The following is a 23927-nucleotide window of genomic DNA, read 5'->3' as shown; positions in this document are numbered from 1 at the left end:
TGTATAAATAATGGTATTAGTGGGTCATCAAAGATGCAGACCCACTGTAGCCCTTCTAGAGACGGCCAGCAGCCATCTCTTGCGACTGTGCAGGTGCACAATCACCATCGAGGAGGCTTGCAGAGAATATAGCAAGTCCATCAACCACCATTTGTGCACTCACAAAGTTTTTGGAACTGTCCTTAGAACCAGCAATGCTGTTATCCAGTCCCGTTGCTGAATTATTAACATGTGCAAACACTAACAGTCCCTACTTCTCACATATTGTCCATATATTATGGCCAACAGAAACGTGTACAGTGAAATGTAACTTACAAGTTAATAATATGATGAACTGGTGTCAATTACAATTTTATAACATAAGAATACAATTGCAAAGGTACAAAATACATCATTAAAGAACATAACAATACAGATAACATTTTTAGTAAAACAGGCTTTACAAAAGAATAGAAACAACCATGTACATCAGTGTTACAAGAATTATGACATAAGTACATACATAAAAGATCAGAATAACTTTTGAAACATCAGCTTCACACATGAGCAACAAAACAGAAAAAATAATGTCTAAACATCTCTACAAAGTAAATAACATAGTATTAGAAAAATTCTACATCTCTTATCAGATAAACACATAAAGACAGGAAAAACACAAATACACAAGAGTGCACAAACACATACCAGAATAACACAGGAGGAAGGTCAGGGTTTGTTTTACTGCAGTATCTTGCAAACAAAACTTTCTCTACCTCTTGGAGATCTTCCTTCGTTCTTCATTATTTCAAAAAGTGCTATCTATACCTGCTTTCTGTACTTTTTTCGTAAAACTTCTCAATGCATTTCTTCCAATTCATTGCAACTCATTCTCTCATATAGTCTACCCTGTCTTAAGCTAACTTAAATCAACTGAGCTCAGATGCTAAACTAAGGGACGAGGCAAAGTAGCAGAATAAAACAATCAATACAAACAGTAATGAAAAAAATGGAAATTGTCAAAGCAAGCTGCAATAAATCTAAATTACCAAGCAATGAAACATTACAACTAATATGAGCCAATGTGCAGCAACAAGAAAAATAAATCAGTAGTAAAACTAGCTTGAGTAATACAAAGTGAAATTTAGTAGCACTATGCCTGGCAAACAGCAGCAGCAAATGCAATAACTTATATCTAAACATGACAAAGCTCAATCAGAAAAAATATTACACTAAAGATGGCCATGTCTAATACCTATGTCACATCTTAATACTAGAGTGATGCATCATGATAAGTTACTGTAGCAGACAAGTTACCAAATCGTTTAAAAAATTATTTATGCAGTTCCTGTGAAGGGAAATGTCTATTTGTGCTCTCTTTTCTAGGAAAGTACATCATAAATGTATTCTTTCCTGGGTGTGTAGACAGAAAATAGTGATATTAGTACATCTATTAAATTTTATAATAACCAATGCTGCAGTGCAACTAGAAACTAGATATTAAACGAAATGAGCAAATATATATAGCTTATATAGAGCAATGCATGAAACGTCATTCACTAGGCAAATGGCATCTCCAAAGGCAAAGGAATCTCTCAACTAGAAAGACAATAAATGTAAAATGTTTCTCATTTCATTAGGCATTTCAGTGAATATCATAAATTAAGAGCTCCACAGTGTAATCATATGTTTTCAAGTTTGAGTGTGTCGTTTTTGCGATGCTTTCTACAAAGGAATGTTAATAGCGAGGATAATGGCCTCTTTCTTTTTTCTCCACCTGTGCCTCTGAAAGGTACACTAATGCTTTTTTTCCAGGCGACTTGCACAGCTGGGTGCCCACGACGCATTACGTGCAGGTGGTCACTTAACTTTCTTATCGAAATATTTACGACACCAGTTTGCACTACAGTGACAGTCTCATATAAAAATTTCACAGTTCCAGAATTTGCGTTGCAAATCTGTAGAAACAAAATCCTATAAATATAACAGTGTCCAAAAAATAATCGTCGGCATTGTGATACATTCACGCATTTACATACATTTAATAACTCTTAAAGTACGATTCTTGGTTTCCAACATACTTTTTCACAAGTCAGAGTCCCTAACCACTACTCATTATTCCTTACCCAATTACACATATACATATTCATCGACACTTCTTCAATATTTCATCGTAATAAATACGTAGCATAATCAAATTCCTCATATAGCATCAGCTTATTGATCATAAACATACCACAGCAGCGTAATACACCTCGTCACCATAACATCATAAAACCCCAGCCAATTCTCAAAAAAGGCGTAGCTTTCTGCAATAATGTCAAAAAATAAAAAAATTCTCTGCTCATATCAGTAGTGTCATCTACCTCCAACGTACTTGAAAAATCGTGACCCCATACCAAATACATCATTCAAAGCTCTCATAGTATCACAATGGTTCCGAGAAAATATAAACAGTTCACAAAGTACAGACAAAATACAATTTCATAAGTGTGAAGTTATCCAACGGTGTAATTACGTAAACATCTGTCACTGATGTAGTAAAATAAATGTTTGTCTCTCTCAGTTAAATGATCAGGTAGCTGTGTATTTTGTGTTGGAGAAACATGGTACCGATGTGTAAAGTTGTATAAGCAAATACCATATTAGCTAGGGCTCCTTGTGCTTGCCACACACATGGTACACAAAGTAAGTGTGTACCCCCCTGAGGATTAATGTAATTATTCCCTCAAGTGTTACAGATTACAGCAATGGAGTGAAATGTATCACGGAAAACCTTTGTATCATTGTACTTCAAATATCTTTAAAAATAAATGATTTAAGTACAAAATTGATCACTCAAATACGTGTCCTGTAGCGCTAAATGTGCGTCTTGCTCTAAGATAATCTCTGTGGAAGTGTCGTAGTTATTTTCCTCCGAAAGCTAAGTTCTGCAGAAGCCAATGTACTTACCTCATGATAAACAAAAGTGAAATGCTTTGCGTATAGATATCGTAGTTATTACGTACAGTACTGTGATCAAGAAAGTACTACACTGTAACGTATTGTTGTTCATAAAAAAAAGGGCTGTCTTATTGTAGCTATACCACAAAGTTACTATTAAACATGTTTTACTTTCCAGAAGAATTCAGAAAAAATGTGCAGATATAAAGCAGATACAGCACAAAAGCAACAATGTAAATTGTGTCACACATTAGTAGCGTCGTGATATAATTGTGTAGCTGTCAAAGAAACCAAGTGCTAAGTCATCTTTAATCCCACAGAAAGTACTTCAAATAAAGAATGTCTTTTCAAGTAAACCAAATAGTTGCATGAAAATCTCATTAGCAGTGCCGGTATATGTTCTAAGTATGTGAGCCTTATAGTTATTACGTGATCGTGCAACTAACAAGCAAGAATGTACAAATAACAACACTGTGTCATCTGTTCACTATAACAATGCATTCGTAATTTCTGTTTAAATAAGTTCTCTTGGTTCTTGACTGGATATTTAACTTCAAACATTGTTGCATGTTAACAGATTCTATGTGTGACAAAGCATACTAGCAATGTAAAGTGAAAAGTTATATGGCAAAGAAAGTTAAAAAGCAGATTATCTTTCAATAAAGGGTTTTACATGTGAAATGTGGTGCAATCCTTTACTCTTCCTAGTACGCAGAGTTTCAACTTCAATGCAATTATCATGCGGTATACGTCGGTAAAGAATACTGGAATTTTTCTCAATATTAGCGTCTATGTTATTTTTCTCTGAGCCAGCCGGCGCACGTGGCTACCTTCGGTGCGAGTCATTGTCTGCTAACTCTTTGTTGGCGAGCGTCGTTATTGGGATTTGGAGACCTAACTTCTACAAATTCACCTTGTCGAGAGGGCCCTGCTCTGTTTGAATCCCGCCAGTTCTGATGCAATTCAGCTCTGTCGTTAGGATCATATCGTCTGTCGTCATGTCGGTAGATTCCATAGTTTCTTTCTTGTCGGTCACGTGGTGGAGAATTTCTCCCTGAATCGTAACTGCGCGCTGGACCGTTGCGTCTACAGTTATTGTGTCGCCCTTGATAATAATTATTTTGGTTCCCAAATCGTCTGTTTCTCTGATTGTCTCTGTGATAGTCACTACCGCGGAGAGGTGATCTTTCCCTGTAATTATTACTACTCTGCCAACGGTTGTCATACGGATGGTGTCTGTTTTGGTCACGATTTGTGTTGTGAGAATAGCCTTGTCATGCCCAGTTATTATTTCTTTCATCGCGGAATTGCGACGGATGTGACCTGTAATTCTTGTGTTCCTGTTTTCGCGTTCCGCGATTGTCAGTGTCAATTTCTAATTCTTGTAAGAGTCCCTGAAAAGCTTCAATGTCGTCTTTGCAACGTCCTGCCAAAATAATATGTCGTAAATGTTCAGGTAATTTGATTAAGCAAATGCGGATGAGTTCTGAGGGGCTGTATGGGTTTGACAGGTACTGATTCTTGTGCAACATGTCTTCAAAATATTTCACAAGACTGGAAAATGCAGATTATTCGAAATGTTTCATCATTATGATGCTATGTTTTACTCGGACTTGTGTAGCTTGAGACCAATATGCTGAGAGGAAGGCATGGTAAAATTCTCCTTCACTGTGGCAATCGTGAATGACCAATCGCATTCTTACAGCTGGTTCATTCTCTAAGTAGCCACACACAAATTCTAATCTGTGCTCTAATGACCAGTTGGGAGGAAAACAATGAGAGAATTGATGGAGCCACGCTTATGGATGAATGTCGTTGCCAGAATTCTTAAATGTTTTAAATTTACGTGTAGTAATGAACAGCTTACAGTCAAAATCATCATGTCGGCGAGTCGCATATCGGTCATTGTTACGTCGTTTCGGCGGTTCCATTTCAAAATTCGGTGTACCTTGCCAATTTCTTTCATAATTTCCGAAGTGCCCTGAGTTATTATTTTGTGGCTGTTCCGTATTTCTATGTCCCTCTTCCCGTATTGGAGCGCGAGTGGCCTCTGAAATATGTATTACCTGTGTCAGCTGATCTTGTACTTCCAGGATTTCTCTTTGGTGTTGCGTATTAATTTGATTCTGATTTTGTTTGAATTTCCTAATTTGTTCGCACTCTTCTGTGTCATTAAAGACTACCGGTTTTGTGTCATTCAGATTATCATCTACCTTCGTAGATAAATTATTTAGCTGATCCGAAAGTTCAACTACTTTCTCTGATAATGAACTAATTTCCTCCATGTGTCTTTCTACTGTGTCTTTTAAGTTTTCCTGAGTTTTTGCAAGTTGCGTAACCGAATCGGTAGATGCAACTGAGTCAATTTTAGCTTGCAAGGTCTCATTATTTTCATGAACAATAGTTTGCAGTTCTTTTATGGCTGCTTCGTGATTCTGTAATGCATTTTCATGACGCGAAAAAATAGGTTGGAAATGCTCACAAATTTGTGTTTTTACGTCATTACAGACTTTTTGACATTTCGATTCTATTTTATGTAACTCAGTAGTTAAATCTTCACGTGATTGTTCAAGTGTGGTGTGAAGATTTTGTTCCATTGCGTCAAACTGTTGCTGTGTTTGTCTCTGGTGTTGTTCCACTGTGTCTAACTTTTGAAGATTTTGTTCCATTGTGTCTAACTTTTGAAGCTTTTGCTGTGTTTGTCCCATTTGTTGTATTAATTGTAATAACAATGCACTGGTGTCTGAAACAGGTTCCTCAGTGCTTTTCGGCAGTGAATTTGCACCGGCAACATTCATATTTTGACGAGCACAAAATGTCTTGACTTATTTGAGAAAACGGTGAGTACCCAAAACCTACAGTATTTGTGAGATTTGCGTCCTGTCCTTACGGATTCCTAAGGCAAACCGTTGCCGACCGATCGATCGATAATGCTTCCCTGTTCACTAATTGTTTCACTGCCTACACCATTATTTGCAGCCCGCTCCATTTCCCTATGAACAATTACCAAATTACTACTTTGAACATTAGTTAATTCATTACACGGTGGCGCTGATAAGCTACGCTCGTCGTCACTATCATTTCTCAGTTTACTTTGGAGCCTAGTGTTACGTTTTTCACACGCCATTATTGTCACAATATTTCACACGACAACACAGAAAAGCACAATTTGAAGAGCAAAAATAAGAGACCACATTAACATAGCACTGAAAATAATGTCTCGTTAATTGCAAGCGCAGCTGCGAAATACTTGGTGCAAATCTACATGCATGCCACAACTGTTTTACTGTACAAGAATGAAAAACTACACTACAAAGGAAATTCTCTCTACAATTACGCGCTAGCAATAAACAAAACCTACACTAATTACACAAACTACAAGAAAAAATCAGATTCCAGTGAGGTATCCTCGGCTAAGGGTCGACATATGAAACGTCCCCTTTGAGCAATTATACATGACTGTGCTTAAACTGACACACAAAATTTTTTTTTTAACGCAACGCAATCTGACTTTCAGAAATCCCTACAAAGGAATGGCCCTGACTAACATTAACCTATACCTTTCACAAATCACTTACCTCACAAAAATCTTCGTTACTCAAGCTACTGCAATACAGCGAGCGCCACTACTGTCAGCTAAATAAAAGATTCAAACTACGGAAGGCACTAACTACTGATAGGCATAGTTAGCAAATGAAAGATTTTGATAGAGAAGAAACAATGTATTTACCTTAATAGTGTTCAAAGGTCATAATATACATAGCAGTTCATGACATCCAGTCTTACAAATTTCAAAACTCCGCCATTTCTCTCCCCACATGCACCACTGCTGGCGGCTCACCTCCAACTGCGCAACGCTACGCGCTGTTAACAGCCAACTGCCCAACGCTACAATGGCAGACAACAATGCAAACTAGCCACAGACTGCACACAGCACAGCCAGTCATTTTTCATACAGAGCGCTATGTGGCGTTACCAATAAGAAAACCTAAACGTGGCGTTACCAAAAAGAAAACCTAAACAGCCTACTTACACTCTCAATATCGTCTGTTATGTATGAAATGATAGCTACACGAGGGTCATTCAATAAGTAATGCAACTTTTTTTTTTCGGCCAATTTGGGTTGAAAATATTCGGAATTTGTTGTGGGGCCCGTATAGTTTCATGAAGTTCCGATAGGCGGCGGTGCTATACGTAGTCTCCAAAATGGCGTCTGTAGCGAAGGTGCGTTCTAAGCAGAGAGGTGTCACTGAGTTTCTTTTGGCGGATACCAGAGCATTGCAGATATTCATAGGAACTTGAACGTCTGTAGAGACATGGCAGTGAACAAAAGCACGGTGAGTTGCGACGATAACTTACTGCTGAGTATAGTTGCTCTTCTAAACAATATCCCGTACGAGCAAACCAGCTGCATCTTTACCTGTGATTACTTGTACTTTAGGTACCTGGGCTATGCACGGCACGCTTCAGTCCGGAACCGCGCTCCTGCTATGGTCGCAGGTTCGAATCCTGCCTCGGGCATGGATGTGTGTGATGTCCTTAGGTTTAAATAGTCCTAAGTCTAGGGGACTGGTGACCTCAGAAGTTAAGTCCCATAGTGCTTGGAGCCATTTGAACCACTTTTTATACACGGTACTGTTTAGAAAGAATAACTCGATGTAGTCATAGGGTCAAGTCGCGCATGTCTGCTTTCATGCTCCGCAGTTAATTCGCTGTAAATAATAACCTGTAGAAGTGATCCTACTGTCAAATAGTTTATGCATTGGCAAAAACGGCAAGTTAATAAAATACACAGAAATACAAAATAAAAGTTAAATGAATAATTTTAATAGTAAGGGTTCTATTCTAACGTCGGTAACTGATGTAGATGACAGACAATTATGTTGAATAATGTTTATTCAAGAAAGGACATTTCAAAATGGCTCTAAGCAATATGGGACATAACATCTGAGGTCATCAGTCCCCTACACTCAGAACTACTTAAACCTAACTAACCTAAGGACATTACAGACATCCATGCCCGAGGCAGGATTCGAACCTGCAACTGTAGCAGCAGCGTGGTTCCAGACTGAAGCGCCTAGAACCGCCCGGCCACAGCGGCCGGCAAAGGACATTTTAAATAAACAGGATGTAGTCCTACGATATTTAATTAAAATGTAGACAGAAAATTCCCTTATCAAATGCTGTAAAATTACGCTGAGAACGTTACGAGAATTGTCGCAAATTCTCGCAAATTAAATTGTAATCAAAGATACACGAAAACGAATTCCATTTTGTAATCACAATACACTAAATATTCACCAGCTCAAAACAGTTCTGAGTTCAACTAGGTGGTTTACATAACACCACATGCGATACAAAGAAGAACTCATACACTCTCTGCAGTTTCATAATAGAAGCGGAAAAAGTCCTACTCTGAAGCATATTCAAATCTCTCGAAATACAGAGTGTCTTCGGAAATTAAAGTATGGTAATGACTCTTCACCGCCCAAACAGAATCAAACACCCACACGACCTAATCTCCTACGTTACCACTGGTCAATCTACAGACGTGAGCTGATTCAACAGTTTCCCGGACTAAACTAATAAATTACAACAATGTTTAAATAAAGAAATGTTATGAATATTTGGCCACACTCAGATCATTCACAACAATGATAAATAAAGGTTTGTTCACAAATAAATAAGCTAGTGTTCTTGTGCAAGTATGCTCACGTTAAATGACAACGAACTGTCGTTAAATTTTGTTTAAACTATTATTTATGCTTTCTTGACCAAAGCGTCTTTTGGTTCTCTTTTCAAATGTGGTGTTGGCTAACACATGTGACTGACCACTTTTAAATTAGCACAGTTTTTTAAATAACAGTTGCAATCACACTTGAATAAAGTCACTGGCAAAATAGCAAACTATTCAGTAAATAAATACACATGTATGACAAAATATGATCTATATATGCAGTATTCATTTGCTGTGTTATTGTGGAGGATACAGTGTCCTGACAAACATTTGCGTAATGAATCGAGAAATAAAGTAAAGATTCGTAGCTTTCAGCAATGATAGCTACAGTGCAATGCTATCATCTGAGATGATGTATGTTGAAATCTCATGAAGCATTTAAAGTTACCAACTTATCGGTCCATTGTGAAAATATTCTACATCTAGATTTGTACTCCGCAAGCCACCCAACGGTGTGTGACGGAGGGCACTTTACGTGCCACTGTCATTACCTCCCTTTACTGTTCCAGTCGCGTATGGTTCGCGGGAAGATCGACTGCCGGAAAGCCTCCGTGCGCGCTCGAAACCCTCTAATTTTACATTCGTGATCTCCTCGGGAGGTATAAGTAGGGGGAAGCATCCAGAAACGCACCCTCTCGAAACCTGGACAGCAAGCTACACCGCGGTGCAGAGCGCCTCTCTTGCAGAGTCTGCCACTTGAGTTTGCTAAACATCTCCGTAACGCTATCACGCTTACCAAATAACCCTGTGACGAAACGCGCCGCTCTTCTTTGGATCAAGATCACTATAAATTATCACTATAAATTATCACTATAAATTATTAACTTTTGTCTTTTTAAAGATATTAAATTATTTTGGTGTCATTCGATGCGTCTCAATTTTCTGCGATCGCCAATGTCTTAAGATTGCATTAATATTTGATTGTAACTTATTATAGACTCTTGAAGACATGTAAGAAGCCATATTTCACCTTACCTGGCACTCCACCATTTGTTGGAGAACTGTCTACTGCACAAAGACCATGCGACCTACAGCCATCCAAATTCCCAGCTTTGGGATTTACCTGTTTCTGTCGACGCTACTCCTCCCTGCACCTGGCTGGACTGGCCGGTACCCAACACGAAGTGTCCCCGGTCCTGAGGCCGCACAGATAGTCCTCATCCGCACAAGCAAACTTCGTCCACTAAATACCAGTCCTAGGTGTACGAATAACTCTCCTACATACTCGTGACGTTACAGAGTCGCTGGGCGAGGCGTCTGCCATTATCGCAACAAGGTCGCGCAAACATGTCCGATCTCCCGCATGCCATCCGACCGCGCAGGAGGATGCTAAGTTCACCGGACTTGGATACGATGTGACGTCATTATGACGTATACACGCTACATCGAAAACGATAGAAACCGTATATCGACTATTCGACTTTTGTGAACTTTCGAGAGGTTATGACAGGGTAGCGCTGTGCTCTGCGCCATTCGCTTGTGAACAGTAGACTCCAAAGCTGAACTGAGTATATGATGACCAAACACATTGGTTCTCCGAGTAAGAGACCTTTACTGGTGCCATCTTCTGCAAGCTGCATCCAGCAAAAGTAACGAGACTTCTGCATAGTTTAAGGTATCCGCTCATGTTGTGATGCAATTCGTACTTTGCATAATCTTGTCTAGCAAATTATACTGCTGACATAAACCACGTTGACATGGCCAGGTACATGCTAAAACTATTGTGGTTGTATACATGACATAATATACAGTACGTCTGGTTTATCATACCACCATGGAATGCTTTGACAGTGCATTCAATCATTTCATACGTCAGTCAGTACTAGACACTGACCTTTAGTTAAGATTACAATGAGAAATCCACTTACCCTCCTATTTCATCTCCGGTCGACGATTTTCCTTCAACAATGCCTCATATTTTTCTTTTTAAGTTCGAAATTCAATCATTCTACACACCAGTCATTACTGGACACTAAGGTACCCGTCACTACGGTCCGAGTGTAAAATTACTTGGAATTATGGTTGATAAAAGACTATCTCGGGATGGACATATAAATTACTTAGCTAACGAACTTGCACGAGTTCTCTTTCAGCTATATAAATTAAGAAAAAAAAGTCAGCAAGAGTATGCTGCTACAATCTAATATGTACTGACAAGACCAATTGTATGAAACCATACTAAAATGTTGATGATAAATAAATATTATTTTCGGCGTAAGCATTCAATACAACAATCACACAATCTATTCTGGTCGGGACATAAGAAGACTTCACTTTTTTACGAAACGTGTTGTCCGTGGTGTTTTCAAGGCCACGGTCGGGAATATTTCTATTAATATCCAGCTCTTTTACTTTTATTTTGGAGAAATACGAAATACATATACGCTGCCACACTGAGCTGTTTTCAGAATCGCACGTGTCAAAACAAACAACTAGCTGACGACAGTTTAGAATCTCGAACGTTTGTGAAAGTCGATATGTGTGTTAATCGACTAAAGCGTATATACGTCATAATGACGTCACATCATATCCAGGTTGGGTGAACTTAGCATCCTCCGACCGCACACAGCTGTGACTACTCCTGCTATGTTTGAACGTGCATACACTTCGAGGTGGTTGACGGATCACAAACAAACACATCGCAGTTAAATTGGACGTCTCTATTAATAGTGCTGACACACTCGTCCATCAGTTGGGATACTCAAAGGTGTGTGTCTATTGGACTCCTCGCAGCGTCACAGATCATAAAGGGCAACGAAGGACTCCGCAGGATGATATAGAGGTTACTGATGCAGCGAGACATTGGCACAGACGTCGACCAGTAGGATGGTATCATACCATTACACAGGCCCTCACAGCAAGCTGGCGTAGGGCCGTCACATTGAACGGAGATTATGTTGAAAAGGAAAGCTTGTAGCCGAAAGAGTAGGGAATAGTATGGTGTACTGTAATGCTGAATAAAACCAACCTGCCTTCAGAAAAAAGTGTATTGCTGAATGCTCATCGTACCTACATGTACTCGTATAACGAAGTGTGGGTAGGGCCTAACGTCCCGTCAACGACAAGTTCATTAGACATGGAGAGCAAGCGTGTTTGGGGGAAGCATGAGGAAGAAAACTGCTCTTGTCCTTTCCAACGTGGAACATTCCCGCTTCACTCCTGCAGTTTCATGAAGTGGTGGCGTTCACCTAGGCTTCAAAATGGCGTCTGTAAGGGAGGTGCATTCTGGGCAGAGACTGCCATTGACTTTGTTTTGATGGAAAACGCAGATATTCGTAGGTGCTTGCAGAAAGTCTAGAGAGACCTGGCAGTTAACAAAAGCACGGCGAGACGTTGGGCGAGGCATCTGCCATCATCGTAACAAGGTCGCGCAAACCTGTCCGATCTCCTGCAAGCCACACAGCTGTGATTCCTGCAATGTTGGAACTAGCGTACAAATCGAGGTGATTGACGGATCACAATCAAGCACTTCGCTGTTCAATTGGACGTCTCTGTTGGTATTGCTAACACACTTGTCCATCAGCTGGGGTGCTCAAAGGTGTGTGCCCATTTGGCTCCTCGCAGCGTAACAGAAGATCATGAAGAGCAACGAAGGACAATCCCCCTGAAGGATGGGTTGGGCTGTTTGGGGGAAGGAGACCAGACAGCGAGGTCATCGGTCTCATCGGATTAGGGAAGGACGGGGAAGGAAGTCGACCGTGCCCTTTATAAGGAGCTACCCCGGCATTTGCTTGGAGCGATTTATGGAAATCACGGAAAACCTGAATCAGGATGGCCGGACGCGGGATTGAACCGTCGTCCTCCCGACTGAAGGATGCACTCCGCAGGAAGCAGTACGCGGATGATACAGAAGTTACTGATGCAACAAAATGTTGGCTTTGATGTCGAACAGTAGAGGGGTACCATGTGAACATACAGGCCTCCCAGTAAGGTGCCGTAAGGCAGTCGCACTGAAAGGAGATTACGTTGAAAAAATAGGGTTTTGTAGCCAATAATACGGTGTATTGGAATCTTGAATGAAACCAGTCTGTTTTCAGCAGAGAAATGTCTTGCGTACGTATCGAACGCCCCTCGTATTTTAGAAGCGCACAGATTTGAATTGAACTGATATATTATTACTGAAACATTTCTAAACTATAAACAACTGTTATAGGTAACCGACAATGACGAAATGTCTGTTAGCAATAGACGAAACTCATTTGACGAGGCCACGATTATCCTCCTTCTCCAACCTTGCCCAGTCAGAGCATATTCTCAGTCGCAGATGGTAGTATTACATATTTATTCTCTCCATGTCTTTTTTTTCACACCGCTGGTCGTAATGTGCGTATGTTAAAAAAAAGCTATGTTGCTCCATGCGTTGGATTCTTCGTTTAACAGTAGATACACTTATACTGAGCCATATTTAGCAATTATAGGCAGGATGATGATAAGGACATGCTACTCTTATCAGGGCCATGCCTAGTAAAGCACCGTGGTATTCAAACTAACATGCGGCTTCATCTTTGGTTTAATTTGTAGACATGGAAGTCTTGGGGCCCTGCTTGTGGTAATTACGCTTAATCTGTTGCTCTGGTTTGGGATTTGTCTTGGATTAACATGAATTATGTATTCCAGATTCGATCGCTGCGTAAACTTGGTTCGAGAAACAGCGTCAGGTTAATAAAAGGTATGGGTCCCACAAAACTGAAGGAAATTAGAGCAAAGCAATCATGAAGAGAAGAAACGCTAGAGTTTAATTCCCGTAAATATGGAAGTCACTAGAGACGGAACACATGTTCACTTTGAAATGGATGGGAGAAAGGAATCTGTCGTAGCATGAAACATTTTGGTGTTCGCCTGAAATGAAACGGAGGGAATCTTTATGAGGATGTCAGGACGGGAGTCTGAAGCTCGTTCACCGCGAATGGGAGAGCAGTGAATTAATAATTCGCCACATCTTTCCCAAAGAAGGAAAGAAGATTAGGGATTAACGTCCTGTCGACAGCGAGATTATCAGAGACGGAGCAAAAGCTCGACTTGGGGTTGTATTGGGGAGGAAAGCGGCCACACCCTTTCAAAAGAACCATACTAGCGATTTAGGGAAATCACCAAAAATCTAAAGCTGGCTGGGGTTTTGAGCCATCGTCTTTCCGGATTCGAGTCCTGTGTGCTAACCACTGCGCCATTTTTTTTTTGTTCTACTAAAATCTTTTACGGTACTGAAATACAATGAAACACCGTTTTACAACTGTGGGTGCATGTCTTAACAATCGTCGTTGTATCCTTCAAACTATTTACCTTACGCAAGGAATTAATTTAGCGAGCGCAGGCATCGCCTGCAGGTGGAACAGCGACTGCAGGAAATGAAACTGTGAGCAGCCACAAGTCACATACAACCTTCGTTTATTACAAAATCTTTCACTCGTCAGACGCAAGTGTCTTATTAATTTAGTAGCCAACGGCCGCACGTTAAATGTTTCTGGCTGTGTATAGTGCTGACGTCTGAAATAAAATAATAAAAGGTATGCAGCAATTTGCTACTAAATCTTTCAAAATGCACTCGTCTGCCGAGGGAAATATGTTGTGATAAAGGAAAGTTGTGTGTGGGTTGCCGATGGCCCACAGTTTTATTTTATTCAATTCATAATAATAATGATAGTAAAATGGCAGACTATTACGGTGTACGTATTGTATCCACAAGACCATGACCATTTCTTTATAGCAAAGTAAGTTGCTTTTAAGTTCACTTTGCACGGCATTTTCTTTATTCCATCTTTGAACTACTTTTAGGCTTAAATTAGAGAAACTGAACAGCAGAATTGACAACTCCTAATCTTTTCCCCAAAATAAGACTTCATCGTGTAACAAGAAAGTGAAGATGTGATATTTATGTTATAATGTGAAAGATTTATACGTATTTTTTAGAGAGTTATTTGTACAAGTTTCTAAATTGTACTGTCTACATATGAAATTAAATGTGAGATGTAAAACATATCATTCTCTTTCCTTACACTTAAAAGAATTCTTAAAAGATTATAGCGAACTATGCTTTGTCTCTGTTGCAACCTCATCGGTAGTCTCAAAACAGTTTGCATTTAAGTCTATTTTCTTTTTAACTTTACATGATTTTTCCAATTGTATTTTTCAATCAGGTGATTGTGATACTTAACTTGAATGCTTACTCTTAATCGTAATTTTCCAACTATAACTTGTCTCGCGAATCACACGCAGATACTTGCACACTGACAGTCCATATCTTGCTCCAAGATGAGATTTAAGACTCCAATGTTGCAATAACAAATAGTCAATAAATTTCTGTTTGCCAGTGTCCTTGAGTTTGACGAGAAAAAATATCAAGTGTCCAACAAACCAGGCCAAAAAAAAAAGTTTCAAATGGCTCTGAGCACTATGGAACCTAACTGCCCGAGTCAGGATTCGAACCTGCGAGCGCAGTGGTCGCGCGGTTCCAGACTGAAGCGCCTAGAACCGCTTGGCCACCTCGGCCGGCTACCAGGCAAAGGCATTGGGTTTACCATCGGGGAAAATTTTCCAATCTGATTGCATAACTTGGTCGACGTTTATCATAACTCTCTCGATACGTCGTCCATCCAAGCGTTGAGTGGCGCATCTAAATTGCAGATCTCAAAACGATCAATGTGATTGATATGTCCCGCACTAGAGTTTGAATGTAAGAGAGCAACGAGATGCCATCCTATGCAGTGCCATGGACGTATTGACTGCAAAGATCAGACTCCCTCTGTTTTGAAATTGATGACCCATATGAATTTTATGGTGGTAGCGAATAATCGTGAAGCGACGTCGATTCTAAATACAGTTGCTGATTTACAACTAGGCAGATGCAGCCTATCACAAAGTGTTCAGAATGTTTGAAAATCACATCGAAAATGTGCCTTTTTTACACATCTGTATCTTTCTCAGTTGTCAGAGAAACGGTATTTCAGCTATGATTTGCTCAATGTGAATATTAAATTATTTAAGCATGAATTACAATAGATTTTCATTTATGATTTTATATTTCAGATCGTCGAGTAATGCCTTCGGACGAAAAAGATGGTGAAGACAAGTTTTTCAGCGGCGACACCGAATTCGAGAAAAGGAAAATTGTCGAGACGAAAATTAAGCAGCGGAAAGGTAAGTAACTCACCTGTTTTGGCGGATAATCTCATTTTATCTGACAGAAGACGTGGCATCTAACAGAATTTATTGTGTTTTCTGAAATACTATTATGACGCATTGTACGTTCTCAGAAGAAATCAACCTTTGTTCGCGCTGCAGAAACGAGTCTTTGTGATTTGAGATTTATTAAAACTCAGATTCAGTTTCCTTTTCCCGTAACTTCCTCTTCAGCTCGAATGGACCTGAGAAGAGCGCATCTTCTACGGAGCGATAAAATTTAGGAATCATAAATGATTACTCTGGAAGTTTCGTTGAATGGAAATAATGTTGAGTTGCAAAAGTGATTGGCATCGATATCACTGCAAAGTGACTAATTAAAAAATGTTTGCTTTTATTTAGTAAATCGAGTTTCGAAACATTTTTGCAGGGTGACAATTATTAAACGATATGCAATAAAATCGTCATAACTTCTGAACGGTTTGCGTTAGGACGTTCAGACTGCACGGTTGGTCGCGGGGTATGATGGGAATTAGTAGGCGCGTTTATGGTTTTCTTTAGCGACGAAGCACACTTTCACTTGGATGAGTTCACCACTAAGCAAAACTGCCACATTTGTGGGACTGAGAAACCGCATTTCGCAATTGAGAACTCTCTTCATCCTCAACGGGTGACTGTCTGGTTTGCAATGTCCAGCCATGGAATAATCGGTGCGATATTCCTTGATGGCACGGTGACTACCGAACCGTACTTGATGGTTTCGGAACATGATTTCATCCCCATCATCCAAACTGACCCTGATTTCGACAAGATGTGCTTCATGCAAGACGGAGCACGACCCCAATGAAGCAGCAGAGTGTTTGATGTCCTGGAGGAGCACTTTGGGTACCGCATTCTGGCTCTGGGGTATCCAAAGACCACTGACATGGGCCTAAAAACGTCGAACAAAGGATATGGATGTCCGGAGAGGACCTTGTAAAGAATACTTGTATTTTCGACACAAGAAACAGTCTTTCATTGTGACGCCGAGAATTTTTCACGTTGTCTTCGTAGAGCGCTCTGGCGATAGGGGCAGTGCGTAGGAGTTCAACTCCGTCCCCTCTGGTAGTGTACAGAGATAGCGAACGTTTAAACCATTCCATACTATCGAATCTGAAATTAATCATAAACTAAAATCAGTAAATAATGGTATACACTGGTACATCAAAACAACCCGAAAATGAAAATACAACGATTTAACATTAAACAACCGGTACTTCAAGAATGTGTGTGCAAGCTGTATAGTTCACTCCTATTATCAATTCAATTATTGTGTCGTTGGGACAGGTTTTGCATAACCTAACACGCAGAAATTTGCGCGTTTGCTCATTTAACATACACTCCTGGAAATTGAAATAAGAACACCGTGAATTCATTGTCCCAGGAAGGGGAAACTTTATTGACACATTCCTGGGGTCAGATACATCACATGATCACACTGACAGAACCACAGGCACATAGACACAGGCACCAGAGCATGCACAATGTCGGCACTAGTACAGTGTATATCCACCTTTCGCAGCAATGCAGGCTGCTATTCTCCCATGGAGACGATCGTAGAGATGATGGATGTAGTCCTGTGGAACGGCTTGCCATCCCATTTCCACCTGGCGCCTCAGTTGGACCAGCGTTCGTGCTGGACGTGCAGACCGCGTGAGACGACGCTTCATCCAGTCCCAAACATGCTCAATGGGGGACAGATCCGGAGATCTTGCTGGCCAGGGTAGTTGACTTACACCTTCTAGAGCACGTTGGGTGGCACGGGATACATGCGGACGTGCATTGTCCTGTTGGAACAGCAAGTTCCCTTGCCGGTCTAGGAATGGTAGAACGATGGGTTCGATGACGGTTTGGATGTACCGTGCACTATTCAGTGTCCCCTCGACGATCACCAGTGGTGTACGGCCAGTGTAGGAGATCGCTCCCCACACCATGATGCCGGGTGTTGGCCCTGTGTGCCTCGGTCGTATGCAGTCCTGATTGTGGCGCTCACCTGCACGGCGCCAAACACGCATACGACCATCATTGGCACCAAGGCAGAAGCGACTCTCATCGCTGAAGACGACACGTCTCCATTCGTCCCTCCATTCACGCCTGTCGCGACACCACTGGAGGCGGGCTGCACGATGTTGGGACGTGAGCGGAAGACGGCCTAACGGTGTGCGGGACCGTAGCCCAGCTTCATGGAGACGGTTGCGAATGGTCCTCGCCGATACCCCAGGAGCAACAGTGTCCCTAATTTGCTGGGAAGTGGCGGTGCGGTCCCCTACGGCACTGCGTAGGATCCTACGGTCTCGGCGTGCATCCGTGCGTCGCTGCGGTCCGGTCCCAGGTCGACGGGCACGTGCTCCTTCCGCCGACCACTGGCGACAACATCGATGTACTGTGAAGACCTCACGCCCCACGTGTTGAGCAATTCGGCGCTACGTCCACCCGGCCTCCCGCATGCCCACTATACGCCCTCGCTCAAAGTCCGTCAACTGCACATACGGTTCACGTCCACGCTGTCGCGGCATGCTACCAATGTTAAAAACTGCGATGGAGCTCCGTATGCCACGGCAAGCTGGCTGACACTGACGGCGGCGGTGCACAAATGCTGCGCAGCTAGCGCCATTCGACGGCCAACACCGCGGTTCCTGGTGTGTCCGCTGTGCCGTGCGTGTGATCATTGCTTGTACAGCCCTCTCGCAGTGTCCGGAGCAAGTATGGTGGGTCTGACACACCGGTGTCAATGTGTTCTTTTTTCCATTTCCAGGAGTGTATAACTGTGCATAGATATTTTATAAATTGGTATACAAACGTTATTGTGTAAGAAGTCGTCTTTAATTACTGGTGTCATAATTTACACAGGTCTGTAATGTTTTAATGATCTTCCGCTTCGTTTCTCGTTATGAACGTTCTCACCTACTGTATTGAATGCTCACACCCATTTACAAAACCTCAAGTCACTCATTAGCTTACCCTTATAAACCTCTCATGTTTGGTTGTGAATAACGGCTGCATTATTCATTCAACGATAACGAAACGAATCATGAGACGACAATTTCGTACCTTTGGATCTTCATTAAATTCCACCGCTACTCCTACACATCTCATAATTAAATCGTAATTCTGTACGAAACTGCTTGTTCTGAATGACAGTCAATGGATGTCACTCTCTTCATGTAGAGTTATTTGCAGCAGTATGTTTAATGTGTAGTGCTGATTTTTTTTAAGCTGCTAGTACGTTAACTGCCACAAATTTGCACCCGGGATTGGGTTAACGGTTGCATTTACTGTACTTGACAAAAAAGTTGCCGATTCGGCCTCAATGAAGCGTGTACATTTCTCTTTTTATTTATTAATCACATGCAGAATGAAAACATAAACCGTCAGGATAATGGGATACAAAAGGAATAAATAATTGTTCCACAGAATGAAACTTATCCGGCAATTTACCTCAGACAAATGGAATTCTGTATGCAGCTTCGGTTTGATTAAAGTTCAGAAATGCAAAATTGTGCATTTCAAAAAACGTAAAAGCGTCGTATTCTATGACTACAGAATCAACAAGTCAGAATTGGAATTGGTCATATCGTACAAATACCACAGCGTAACACTTTCCACAGACATGAAATGGAATTATCATATAGGCTCAGTAGTAGGTAAAAATCATGCCAGACTTCGGTTTATTTGTAGATTAAAAGGTGTGGGGCGGCGAGTAGTTAAAAAAAATGTAATTGCTGTATAAATGCTTTCATGTTGAATCAGTTTCTGGCTTTTAGAATGTTGTTAATGCTGTCTTTCGCCGTTCTCAACACTGGCTCTCTATTTACTTTTTAGCACCCAGAAAGTGATTTAACAAAACGTGGAGCCAGTAATTAGAGATCCTAGTGCCCACTTCATCTGAGAATACCATTATAGCTGCAGCTTATAGCTCTGAGGAATTAGGAGATTGTCTGGGATTTCTAATCAAAAACGGTTTTCCAAAATAGTTGAGTATATTCTGAAATTCACTGATAAAAAACACAAGTATCCCTACAACCTAACTAACAGAGCAGTTCAGAGTCTAATGCGCTGATGCAACTATAAATGTCCGAATTAAATGTTAAAAAGAATGCTCGCCATAATTTGATAAAAATATTTCATCAAACGCCACACTAAATATTTGGTAGAATGTCTGTCCCGCGACAGCACATGAAAATACGACAATACGCAAACTGAAGCTAGATAATGAAAATCATCCCAGAATTAACACTTCACTTGAAATGTTTTCATGGTTCCGCGTATCTCTAGTAACTTAATACGGCACCCGAGGCTGTTTGTAGCAGTGATACCGATGCGACGCGACTCCCGACACAGATGGCGTGTCATTCAGCGTCTGGAGAGAACTGGGGCTTGCTTCCTCGCGCAGCGTTCTTATATATAAAGCCGCGGTGCGGACGGCTAAGGGAATGCCTGATCAAATCGGCTCTCCCGACTAGCCGCTGGGCTAGTAACGCACCACTTCAAGTTACATAATAATTTATAGCTTCTTTTGCTGATGGCCGATGAAGCTCTTAATTTAAACGTGCATTCAGCACGCAGGTAAGTATTGATAATAAAATTCTGACGTGGCTAAGTTAAATATTTTGGGCGAGAGAATTAATTAAATTACACTGCACGCAGTAGATTAGCTCTGAACTGGCCCTTTTGAGATCCGCTATCGCTATAATTTTATAGGTATTCAAAAGAAACTTTTCACATCTTCATAGTCATAGCGGACCTCCAACCTATTTAAATCTAAACATCCTAGCCTTATTTATTAGCCTACTTAATCTATCTTGCTTCCTTCAGTTTTGAGATGAAAACCACAAAATCATGAATTTCCACAAAAGTCTTAATTTGTGAAATCCAAAGTACTGTTTTTATTAAATCATTATGAAAGATGAATCTAAATATAAATTTTGAAGTCTCTAGCTCTTTTCTGTTGCGCCAATGATTTTTTCAGAAAAACGTCCAAATTTCGAAAATGGCTGAAGTTATCGAACTGATATTTAACACACATTAATTTAGTATTATTCCTGACATGCTAGAAAAGTTTTAGGTCATTTGCTTGATTTTTAAGGTATTGCGCAACATTTGACGTCAGAGCTAGTTACAGCAGACTGGCTGGCACACAATGGAAACTGATGTGAATTTACTACAGCGTGAGTAGGCTGCTTCCCTACAAAGGGATATACAATGAGTCAACAAAGGGGATTTCTTACAACTCAGTCGTGTGACCCATCCTAAAATGTTGCTTAAGTTTGTACGATCGGAGCCAAATAAGACTATTGCAGGGCAGCACGATTGATCAAAGGTTTGTTTGTGCCCTGGAGAGTCTCACAAAGATACTAAAGAAACTGAACTGGCAGACACTATGCAGATGCACGCAAACTATACCGAGAAAGCTTATGTAAAAAATTTCAAGAATTGGTTTTAAAAAATGACTCTAGGATTATACTAAAACTCTCTACATGTCGCTTACATAGACATGGTGAGGACAAGATTAGATTAATTACAGCACTCACGGACGCATTGTGACTGTTATTGTCCCGCATCCCATACGTGAATGGAACGGGAAGACGTCCTAATAACTGGTACAATGGAAGGTACCTTCTGCCATGCACTTCATAGTGGTCTGCAGAGAATGGATGTAGGTGCAGATGTTTTTTCACTCATCATACCGAGCAAAATGGTGCAACGGCGAGACCCTGGACTCATACCTGTATTCTAGAAGATGGCAGTGTGAATCTTCACCCTGCCATCCAGATTTAGATTTTCCGCGATTTCCCTAAGTCGCTTTAGGCAAATGCCGGGATGTTTCCTACGTAAAGCACACGGCCAATTTCTTTCCCCATCCTTCCACCAAACCCACTTGTGCTCCATGCCTAATGACATTGTCGCTGACGGGACGTTAGACCATACCAACTCTTCGTTACACGGATAACTACGATGGGCCGACCGTTGTGACCGAGCGGTTCTAGGCGCTTCAGTCTACATCTACATTTATACTCCGCAAGCCACCCAACGGTGTGTGGCGGAGAGCACTTTACGTGCTACTGTCATAACCTCCCTTTCCTGTTCCAGTCGCGTATGGTTCGCGGGAAGAACGACTGCCGGAAAGCCTCCGTGCGCGCTCGAATCTCTCTAATTTTGCATTAGTGATCTCCTCGGGAGGTATAAGTAGGGGGAAGCACTATATTCGATACCTCATCCAGAAACGCTCCCTCTCGAAACCTGGACAGCAAGCTACACCGCGATGCAGAGCGCCTCTCTTGCAGAGTCTGCCACTTGAGTTTGCTAAACATCTCCGTAACGCTATCACGCTTACCAAATAACCCTGTGACGAAACGCGCCGCTCTTCTTTGGATCTTCTCTATCTCCTCCGTCAACCCGACCCGGTACGGATCCCACACTGATGAGCAATACTCAAGTATAGGCCGAACGAGTGTTTTGCAAGCCACCTCCTTTGTTGATGGACTACATTTTCTAAGAACTCTCCCAATGAATCTAAACCTGTCACCCGCCTTACCAACAATTAATTTTATATGATTATTCCACTTAAAATCGTTCCACACGCATACTCCCAGACATTTTACAGAAGTAACTGCTACCAGTGTTTGTTCCGCTATCATATAATCATACAATAAAGGGTCCCTCTTTCTATGTATTCGCAATACATTACGTTTGTCTATATTAAGGGTCAGTTGCCACACCCTGCAACAAGTGCCTATCAGCTGCCCATCTTCCTGCATTTCGCTGCAATTTTATAATGCTGCAGCTTCTCTGTATACTACAGCATCATCCGCTAAAAGCTGCATGGAACTTCCGACACTATCTACTAGGTCATTTATATATACTGTGAAAAGCAATTGTCCCACAACACTCCCCTGTGGCACGCCAGAGGTTACTTTAACGTCTGTAGACGTCTCTCCATTGAGAACAACATGCTGTGTTCTGTTTGCTAAAAACTCTTCAATCCAGCCACACAGCTGGTCTGATATTCCGTAGGCTCTTACTTTATCAGGCGACAGTGCGGAACTATGTCGAACGCCTTCCGGAAGTCAAGGAAAATGGCATCTACCTGGGAGAGTCCGGAACCGCGCTGCTGCTACGGTCGCAGGTTCGAATCCTGCCTCGGTCATGGATGTGTGTGATGTATTTAGATTAGTTAGGTTTAAGTGGTTCTAAGTCTAGAGAACTGATGACCTCAGATGTTAAGTCCCATAGTGCTTAGAGCCATTTGAACCATTTTAACTAAGATGGGCGTTCAGTAACATAACTTTTTCTGAAAGTATGTTGGCTTTGTTCAACATTGCACTACACCATATTATTCCCTATCCTCTTTTGGCCACAAATCCTATTTTTCAACATAATGTCTATTGAATGCGACGACCTTCCCAACCTCACTGTGTGGGCCTAGTACCACTGTACTAGTCGGCGTCGGAGCCAACGTCATGCTGCATCAATAACGTCCCAGTCTTCCACGTACTGCTTCCGACAGAGTGAATCCTTCATTGGGCCAAACAGATGGAAGTCGGAACGTGCGAGATCCAGGCTGTGTAATGGATGTGGAAGAACAGTCTAACGAAGTTTTGTGAGTTCCTATCGGGTACGCTGACTTGTCAGACCTTGCGTGTCATGTAGAAGGAGAAGTTGGTTTGTATTTTTGTGACGATGAACACTCTGAAGTCGTATCTTCAGTTCCTTGAGGTTAGCACGAAACACTTCCGAGTTGGTCGTTACACCATGTGGGGGGACATCAATCAGAATAACCTATACAGAGTCCCAGAAGATCGTCGCCATGACTTCACCGGCTGAGGGCGCTGTTTTGAACGTTTTCTTCGGAGGAGAGTTGGTGTGGCACCACGCTATTGATTGCCGTTCTGTTTCCGGTTCGAAGTGATGAACCTGTGTGTCATCGTCTGTGAGGATGTTCGACAAAAAAATTGTCACCATCGACCTCGTAATGCACAAGCAATTCCGCACAGATGGTTCTTCGTTGCTCCTTGTGGTCTTTGAGTTCCCCAACTGGTGGACGAGTATATCAGCACTACCAACAGAGACGTCAGCGAGGTGTTTGATTGTGATCCGTCGATGAGAGTGTCCGCAC

The sequence above is a fragment of the Schistocerca serialis genome, chromosome 3 (assembly GCF_023864345.2).
Source record: "Schistocerca serialis cubense isolate TAMUIC-IGC-003099 chromosome 3, iqSchSeri2.2, whole genome shotgun sequence".
NCBI classification, from domain to species: Eukaryota; Metazoa; Arthropoda; class Insecta; order Orthoptera; family Acrididae; genus Schistocerca; species Schistocerca serialis.
This window is presented reverse-complemented; position numbering follows the sequence as displayed.